This window comes from Bombina bombina, chromosome 7, assembly GCF_027579735.1.
Source record: "Bombina bombina isolate aBomBom1 chromosome 7, aBomBom1.pri, whole genome shotgun sequence".
NCBI lineage: Eukaryota > Metazoa > Chordata > Amphibia > Anura > Bombinatoridae > Bombina > Bombina bombina.
Genome location: NC_069505.1, coordinates 12,456,901 through 12,464,650, shown reverse-complemented (window position 1 = coordinate 12,464,650; position 7,750 = coordinate 12,456,901).

The following is a 7,750-nucleotide window of genomic DNA, read 5'->3' as shown; positions in this document are numbered from 1 at the left end:
TTCTGCCTATGGTGTGATATGCACCGGTTCCTCTGTAGGTTTAGCCTGATGTCTGCCATTCACCTACGTTACCTGTCTGTATTCTGCATATGGTGTGATATGCACTGGCTCCTCTGTAGGTTCAGCCTGGTGTCTGCCATTCACCTACGTTACCTGTCTGTATTCTGCCTATGGTGTGATATGCACCGGTTCCTCTGTAGGTTCAGCCTGGTGTCTGCCATTCACCTACATTACCTGTCTGTGTTCTGCCTATGGTGTGATATGCACCGGTTCCTCTGTAGTTTCAGCCTGGTGTCTGCCATTCACCTACATTACCTGTCTGTGTTCTGCCTATGGTGTGATATGCACCGGTTCCTCTGTAGTTTCAGCCTGGTGTCTGCCATTCACCTACGTTACCTGTCTGTATTCTGCCTATGGTGTGATATGCACCGGTTCCTCTGTAGGTTTAGCCTGGTGTCTGCCATTCACCTACATTACCTGTCTGTATTCTGCCTATGGTGTGATATGCACCGGTTCCTCTGTAGGTTTAGCCTGGTGTCTGATATTCACCTACGTCACCTGTCTGTATTCTGCCTATGGTGTGATATGCACCGGCTCCTCTGTAGGTTCAGCCTGGTGTCTGCCATTCACCTACGTTCCTGTCTGTATTTTGCCTATGGTGTGATATGCACCGGCTCCTCTGTAGGTTCAGCCTGGTGTCTGCCATTCACCTACGTTACCTGTCTGTATTCTGCCTATATTGTGATATGCACCGGCTTCTCTGTAGGCTCAGCCTGGTGTCTGCCATTCACCTATGTTACCGGTCTGTATTCTGCCTATGGTGTGATATGCACCGGTTCCTCTGTAGGTTCAGCCTGGTGTCTGCCATTCACTTACGTTACCTGTCTGTATTCTGCCTATGATGTGATATGCACCGGTTCCTCTGTAGGTTTAGCCTGGTGTCTGCCATTCACCTACATTACCTGTCTGTATTCTGCCTATGGTGTGATATGCACCGGCTCCTCTGTAGGTTCAGCCTGGTGTCTGCCATTCACCTACGTTACCTGTCTGTATTCTGCCTATGGTGTGATATGCACCGGTTCCTCTGTAGGTTTAGCCTGATGTCTGCCATTCACCTACGTTACCTGTCTGTATTCTGCATATGGTGTGATATGCACTGGCTCCTCTGTAGGTTCAGCCTGGTGTCTGCCATTCACCTACGTTACCTGTCTGTATTCTGTTTATGGTGTGATATGCACCGGTTCCTCTGTAGTTTCAGCCTGGTGTCTGCCATTCACTTACGTTACCTGTCTGTATTCTGCCTATGGTGTGATATGCACCAGTTCCTCTGTAGGTTTAGCCTGGTGTCTGCCATTCACCTACGTTACCTGTCTGTATTCTGCCTATGGTGTGATATGCACCGGTTCCTCTGTAGGTTCAGCCTGGTGTCTGCAATTCACCTACGTTACCGGTCTGTATTCTGCCTATGGTGTGATATGCCCCGGCTCCTCTGTAGGTTCAGCCTGGTGTCTGCCATTCACCTACGTTACCTGTCTGTATTCTGCTTATGGTGTGATATGCACCGGTTCCTCTTTAAGTTCAGCCTGGTGTCTGCCATTCACCTACATTACCTGTCTGTGTTCTGCCTATGGTGTGATATGCACCGGTTCCTCTGTAGTTTCAGCCTGGTCTCTGACATTCACCTACGTTACCTGTCTGTATTCTGCCTATGGTGTGATATGCACCGGTTCCTCTGTAGGTTTAGCCTGGTGTCTGCCATTCACCTACATTACCTGTCTGTATTCTGCCTATGGTGTGATATTCACCGGTTCCTCTGTAGGTTTAGCCTGGTGTCTGATATTCACCTACGTTACCTGTCTGTATTCTGCCTATGGTGTGATATGCACCGGCTCCTCTGTAGGTTCAGCCTGGTGTCTGCCATTCACCTACGTTACCTGTCTCTATTCTGTCTATAGTGTGATATGCACCGGTTCCTCTGTAGGTTTAGCCTGGTGTCTGCCATTCACCTACGTTACCTGTCTGTATTCTGCCTATGGTGTGATATGCACCGGCTCCTCTGTAGGCTCAGCCTGGTGTCTGCCATTCACCTACGTTACCTGTCTGTATTCTGCCTATGGTGTGATATGCACCGGTTCCTCTGTAGGTTTAGCCTGGTGTCTGCCATTCACCTTACCTGTCTGTATTCTGCCTATGGTGTCATATGCACCGGCTCCTCTGTAAGTTCAGCCTGGTGTCTGCCATTCACCTACGTTACCTGTCTGTATTCTGCCTATGGAGTGATATGCACCGGTTTCTCTTTAGGTTCAGCCTGGTGTCTGCCATTCACCTAAGTTACGTGTCTGTATTCTGTTTATGGTGTGATATGCACCGGTACCTCTGTAGGTTCAGCCTGGTGTCTGCCATTCACCTACGTTACCTGTCTGTATTCTGCCTATATTGTGATATGCACCGGCTTCTCTGTAGGCTCAGCCTGGTGTCTGCCATTCACCTACGTTACCGGTCTGTATTCTGCCTATGGTGTGATATGCACCGGTTCCTCTGTAGGTTCAGCCTGGTGTCTGCCATTCACTTACGTTACCTGTCTGTATTCTGCCTATGGTGTGATATGCACCGGCTCCTCTGTAGGTTCAGCCTGGTGTCTGCCATTCACCTACGTTACCTATCTGTATTCTGCCTATGGTGTGATATGCACCGGTTCCTCTGTAGGTTTAGCCTGATGTCTGCCATTCACCTACGTTACCTGTCTGTATTCTGCATATAGTGTGATATGCACTGGCTCCTCTGTAGGTTCAGCCTGGTGTCTGCCATTCACCTACGTTACCTGTCTGTATTCTGCCTATGGTGTGATATGCACCGGTTCCTCTGTAAGTTCAGCCTGGTGTCTGCCATTCACCTACATTACCTGTCTGTGTTCTGCCTATGGTGTGATATGCACCGGTTCCTCTGTAGTTTCAGCCTGGTGTCTGCCATTCACCTACGTTACCTGTCTGTATTCTGCCTATGGTGTGATATGCACCGGTTCCTCTGTAGGTTTAGCCTGGTGTCTGCCATTCACCTACATTACCTGTCTGTATTCTGCCTATGGTGTGATATGCACCGGTTCCTCTGTAGGTTTAGCCTGGTGTCTGATATTCACCTACGTTACCTGTCTGTATTCTGCCTATGGTGTGATATGCACCGGCTCCTCTGTAGGTTCAGCCTGGTGTCTGCCATTCACCTACGTTACCTGTCTGTATTTTGCCTATGGTGTGATATGCACCGGCTCCTCTGTAGGTTCAGCCTGGTGTCTGCCATTCACCTACGTTACGTGACTGTATTCTGTTTATGGTGTGATATGCACCGGTCCCTCTGTAGGTTTAGCCTGGTGTCTGCCATTCACCTACATTACCTGTCTGTATTCTGCCTATGGTGTGATATGCACCGGTTCCTCTGTAGGTTTAGCCTGGTGTCTGATATTCACCTACATTACCTGTCTGTATTCTGCCTATGGTGTGATATGCACCGGTTCCTCTGTAGGTTCAGCCTGGTGTCTGATATTCACCTACGTTACCTGTCTGTATTCTGCCTATGGTGTGATATGCACCGGCTCCTCTGTAGGTTCAGCCTGGTGTCTGCCATTCACCTACGTTACGTGACTGTATTCTGCCTATGGTGTGATATGCACCGGTTCCTCTGTAGGTTTAGCCTGGTGTCTGCCATTCACCTACATTACCTGTCTGTATTCTGCCTATGGTGTGATATGCACCGGTTCCTCTGTAGTTTCAGCCTGGTGTCTGCCATTCACCTACGTTACCTGTCTGTATTCTGCCTATGGTGTGATATGCACCGGTTCCTCTGTAGGTTCAGCCTGGTCTCTGACATTCACCTACGTTACCTGTCTGTATTCTGCCTATGGTGTGATATGCACCGGCTCCTCTGTAGGTTCAGCCTGGTGTCTGCCATTCACCTACATTACGTGACTGTATTCTGTTTATGGTGTGATATGCACCGCTTCCTCTGTAGGTTTAGCCTGGTGTCTGCCATTCACCTACGTTACCTGTCTGTATTCTGCCTATTGTGTGATATGCACCGGTTCCTCTGTAGGTTTAGCCTGGTGTCTGCCATTCACCTACGTTACCTGTCTGTATTCTGCCTATGGTGTGATATGCACCGGCTCCTCTGTAGGCTCAGCCTGGTGTCTGCCATTCACCTACGTTACCTGTCTGTATTCTGCCTATGGTGTGATATGCACCGGTTCCTCTGTAGGTTTAGCCTGGTGTCTGCCATTCACCTTACCTGTCTGTATTCTGCCTATGGTGTCATATGCACCGGCTCCTCTGTAAGTTCAGCCTGGTGTCTGCCATTCACCTACGTTACCTGTCTGTATTCTGCCTATGGAGTGATATGCACCGGTTTCTCTTTAGGTTCAGCCTGGTGTCTGCCATTCACCTACGTTACGTGTCTGTATTCTGTTTATGGTGTGATATGCACCGGTACCTCTGTAGGTTCAGCCTGGTGTCTGCCATTCACCTACGTTACCTGTCTGTATTCTGCCTATATTGTGATATGCACCGGCTTCTCTGTAGGCTCAGCCTGGTGTCTGCCATTCACCTACGTTACCGGTCTGTATTCTGCCTATGGTGTGATATGCACCGGTTCCTCTGTAGGTTCAGCCTGGTGTCTGCCATTCACTTACGTTACCTGTCTGTATTCTGCCTATGGTGTGATATGCACCGGCTCCTCTGTAGGTTCAGCCTGGTGTCTGCCATTCACCTACGTTACCTATCTGTATTCTGCCTATGGTGTGATATGCACCGGTTCCTCTGTAGATTTAGCCTGATGTCTGCCATTCACCTACGTTACCTGTCTGTATTCTGCCTATGGTGTGATATGCACCGGTTCCTCTGTAAGTTCAGCCTGGTGTCTGCCATTCACCTACATTACCTGTCTGTGTTCTGCCTATGGTGTGATATGCACTGGTTCCTCTGTAGTCTCAGCCTGGTGTCTGCCATTCACCTACGTTACCTGTCTGTATTCTGCCTATGGTGTGATATGCACCGGTTCCTCTGTAGGTTTAGCCTGGTGTCTGATATTCACCTACGTTACCTGTCTGTATTCTGCCTATGGTGTGATATGCACCGGCTCCTCTGTAGGTTCAGCCTGGTGTCTGCCATTCACCTACGTTACCTGTCTGTATTTTGCCTATGGTGTGATATGCACCGGCTCCTCTGTAGGTTCAGCCTGGTGTCTGCCATTCACCTACGTTACGTGACTGTATTCTGTTTATGGTGTGATATGCACCGGTTCCTCTGTAGGTTTAGCCTGGTGTCTGCCATTCCCCTACGTTACCTGTCTGTATTCTGCCTATTGTGTGATATGCACCGGTTCCTCTGTAGGTTTAGCCTGGTGTCTGCCACTCACCTACGTTACCTGTCTGTATTCTGCCTATGGTCTGATATGCACCGGTTCCTCTGCAGGTTCAGCCTGGTGTCTGCCATTCACCTACGTTACCTGTCTCTATTCTGCCTATAGTGTGATATGCACCGGTTTCTCTGTAGGTTAAGCCTGGTGTCTGCCATTTACCTACGTTACCGGTCTGTATTCTGCCTATGGTGTTATATGCACCGGCTCCTCTGTAAGTTCATCCTGGTGTCTGCCATTCACCTACATTACCTGTCTGTGTTGTGTCTATGGTGTGATATGCACCGGTTCCTCTGTAGTTTCAGCCTGGTGTCTGCCATTCACCTACGTTACCCGTCTGTATTCTGCCTATGGTGTGATATGCACCGGTTCCTCTGTAGGTTTAGCCTGGTGTCTGCCATTCACCTACGTTACCTGTCTGTATTCTGCCTATGGTGTGATATGCACCGGCTCCTCTGTAGGTTCAGCCTGGTGTCTGCCATTCACCTACGTTACGTGACTGTATTCTGTTTATGGTGTGATATGCACCGCTTCCTCTGTAGGTTTAGCCTGGTGTCTGCCATTCACCTACGTTACCTGTCTGTATTCTGCCTATTGTGTGATATGCACCGGTTCCTCTGTAGGTTTAGCCTGGTGTCTGCCATTCACCTACGTTACCTGTCTGTATTCTGCCTATGGTGTGATATGCACCGGCTCCTCTGTAGGCTCAGCCTGGTGTCTGCCATTCACCTACGTTACCTGTCTGTATTCTGCCTATGGTGTGATATGCACCGGTTCCTCTGTAGGTTTAGCCTGGTGTCTGCCATTCACCTTACCTGTCTGTATTCTGCCTATGGTGTCATATGCACCGGCTCCTCTGTAAGTTCAGCCTGGTGTCTGCCATTCACCTACCTTACCTGTCTGTATTCTGCCTATGGAGTGATATGCACCGGTTTCTCTGTAGGTTCAGCCTGGTGTCTGCCATTCACCTACGTTACCTGTCTGTATTCTGCCTATGGTGTGATATGCACCGGCTCCTCTGTAGGTTCAGCCTGGTGTCTGCCATTTACCTACGTTACCGGTCTGTATTCTGCCTATGGTGTGATATGCACCGGTTCCTCTGTAGTTTCAGCCTGGTGTCTGCCATTCACCTTACCTGTCTGTATTCTTCCTATGGAGTGATATGCACCGGTTTCTCTGTAGGTTCAGCCTGGTGTCTGCCATTCACCTACGTTACCTGTGTGTATTCTGCCTATGGTGTGATATGCACCGGCTCCTCTGTAGGTTTAGCCTGATGTCTGCCATTCACCTACGTTACCTGTCTGTATTCTGCCTATGGTGTGATATGCACTGGCTCCTCTGTAGGTTCAGCCTGGTGTCTGCCATTCACCTACGTTACCTGTCTGTATTCTGCCTATGGTGTGATATGCACCGGCTCCTCTGTAGGTTTAGCCTGGTGTCTGCCATTCACCTACATTACCTGTCTGTATTCTGCCTATTGTGTGATATGCACCGGCTCCTCTGTAGGTTCAGCCTGGTGTCTGCCATTCACCTACGTTACGTGACTGTATTCTGTTTATGGTGTGATATGCACCGCTTCCTCTGTAGGTTTAGCCTGGTGTCTGCCATTCACCTACGTTACCTGTCTGTATTCTGCCTATTGTGTGATATGCACCGGTTCCTCTGTAGGCTCAGCCTGGTGTCTGCCATTCACCTACGTTACCTGTCTGTATTCTGCCTATGGTGTGATATGCACCGGTTCCTCTGTAGGTTTAGCCTGGTGTCTGCCATTCACCTTACCTGTCTGTATTCTGCCTATGGTTTCATATGCACCGGCTCCTCTGTAAGTTCAGCCTGGTGTCTGCCATTCACCTACGTTACCTGTCTGTATTCTGCCTATGGAGTGATATGCACCGGTTTCTCTGTAGGTTCAGCCTGGTGTCTGCCATTCACCTACGTTAACTGTCTGTATTCTGCCTATGGTGTGATATGCACCGGCTCCTCTGTAGGTTCAGCCTGGTGTCTGCCATTTACCTACGTTACCGGTCTGTATTCTGCCTATGGTGTGATATGCACCGGTTCCTCTGTAGGCTCAGCCTGGTGTCTGCCATTCACCTACGTTACCTGTCTGTATTCTGCCTATGGTGTGATATGCACCGGTTCCTCTGTAGGTTTAGCCTGGTGTCTGCCATTCACCTACGTTACCTGTCTGTATTCTGCCTATGGTGTGATATGCACCGGCTCCTCTGTAGGTTCAGCCTGGTGTCTGCCATTCACCTACGTTACCTGTCTGTATTCTGCCTATGGTGTGATATGCACCGGCTCCTCTGTAGGTTCAGCCTGGTGTCTGCCATTTACCTACGTTACCGGT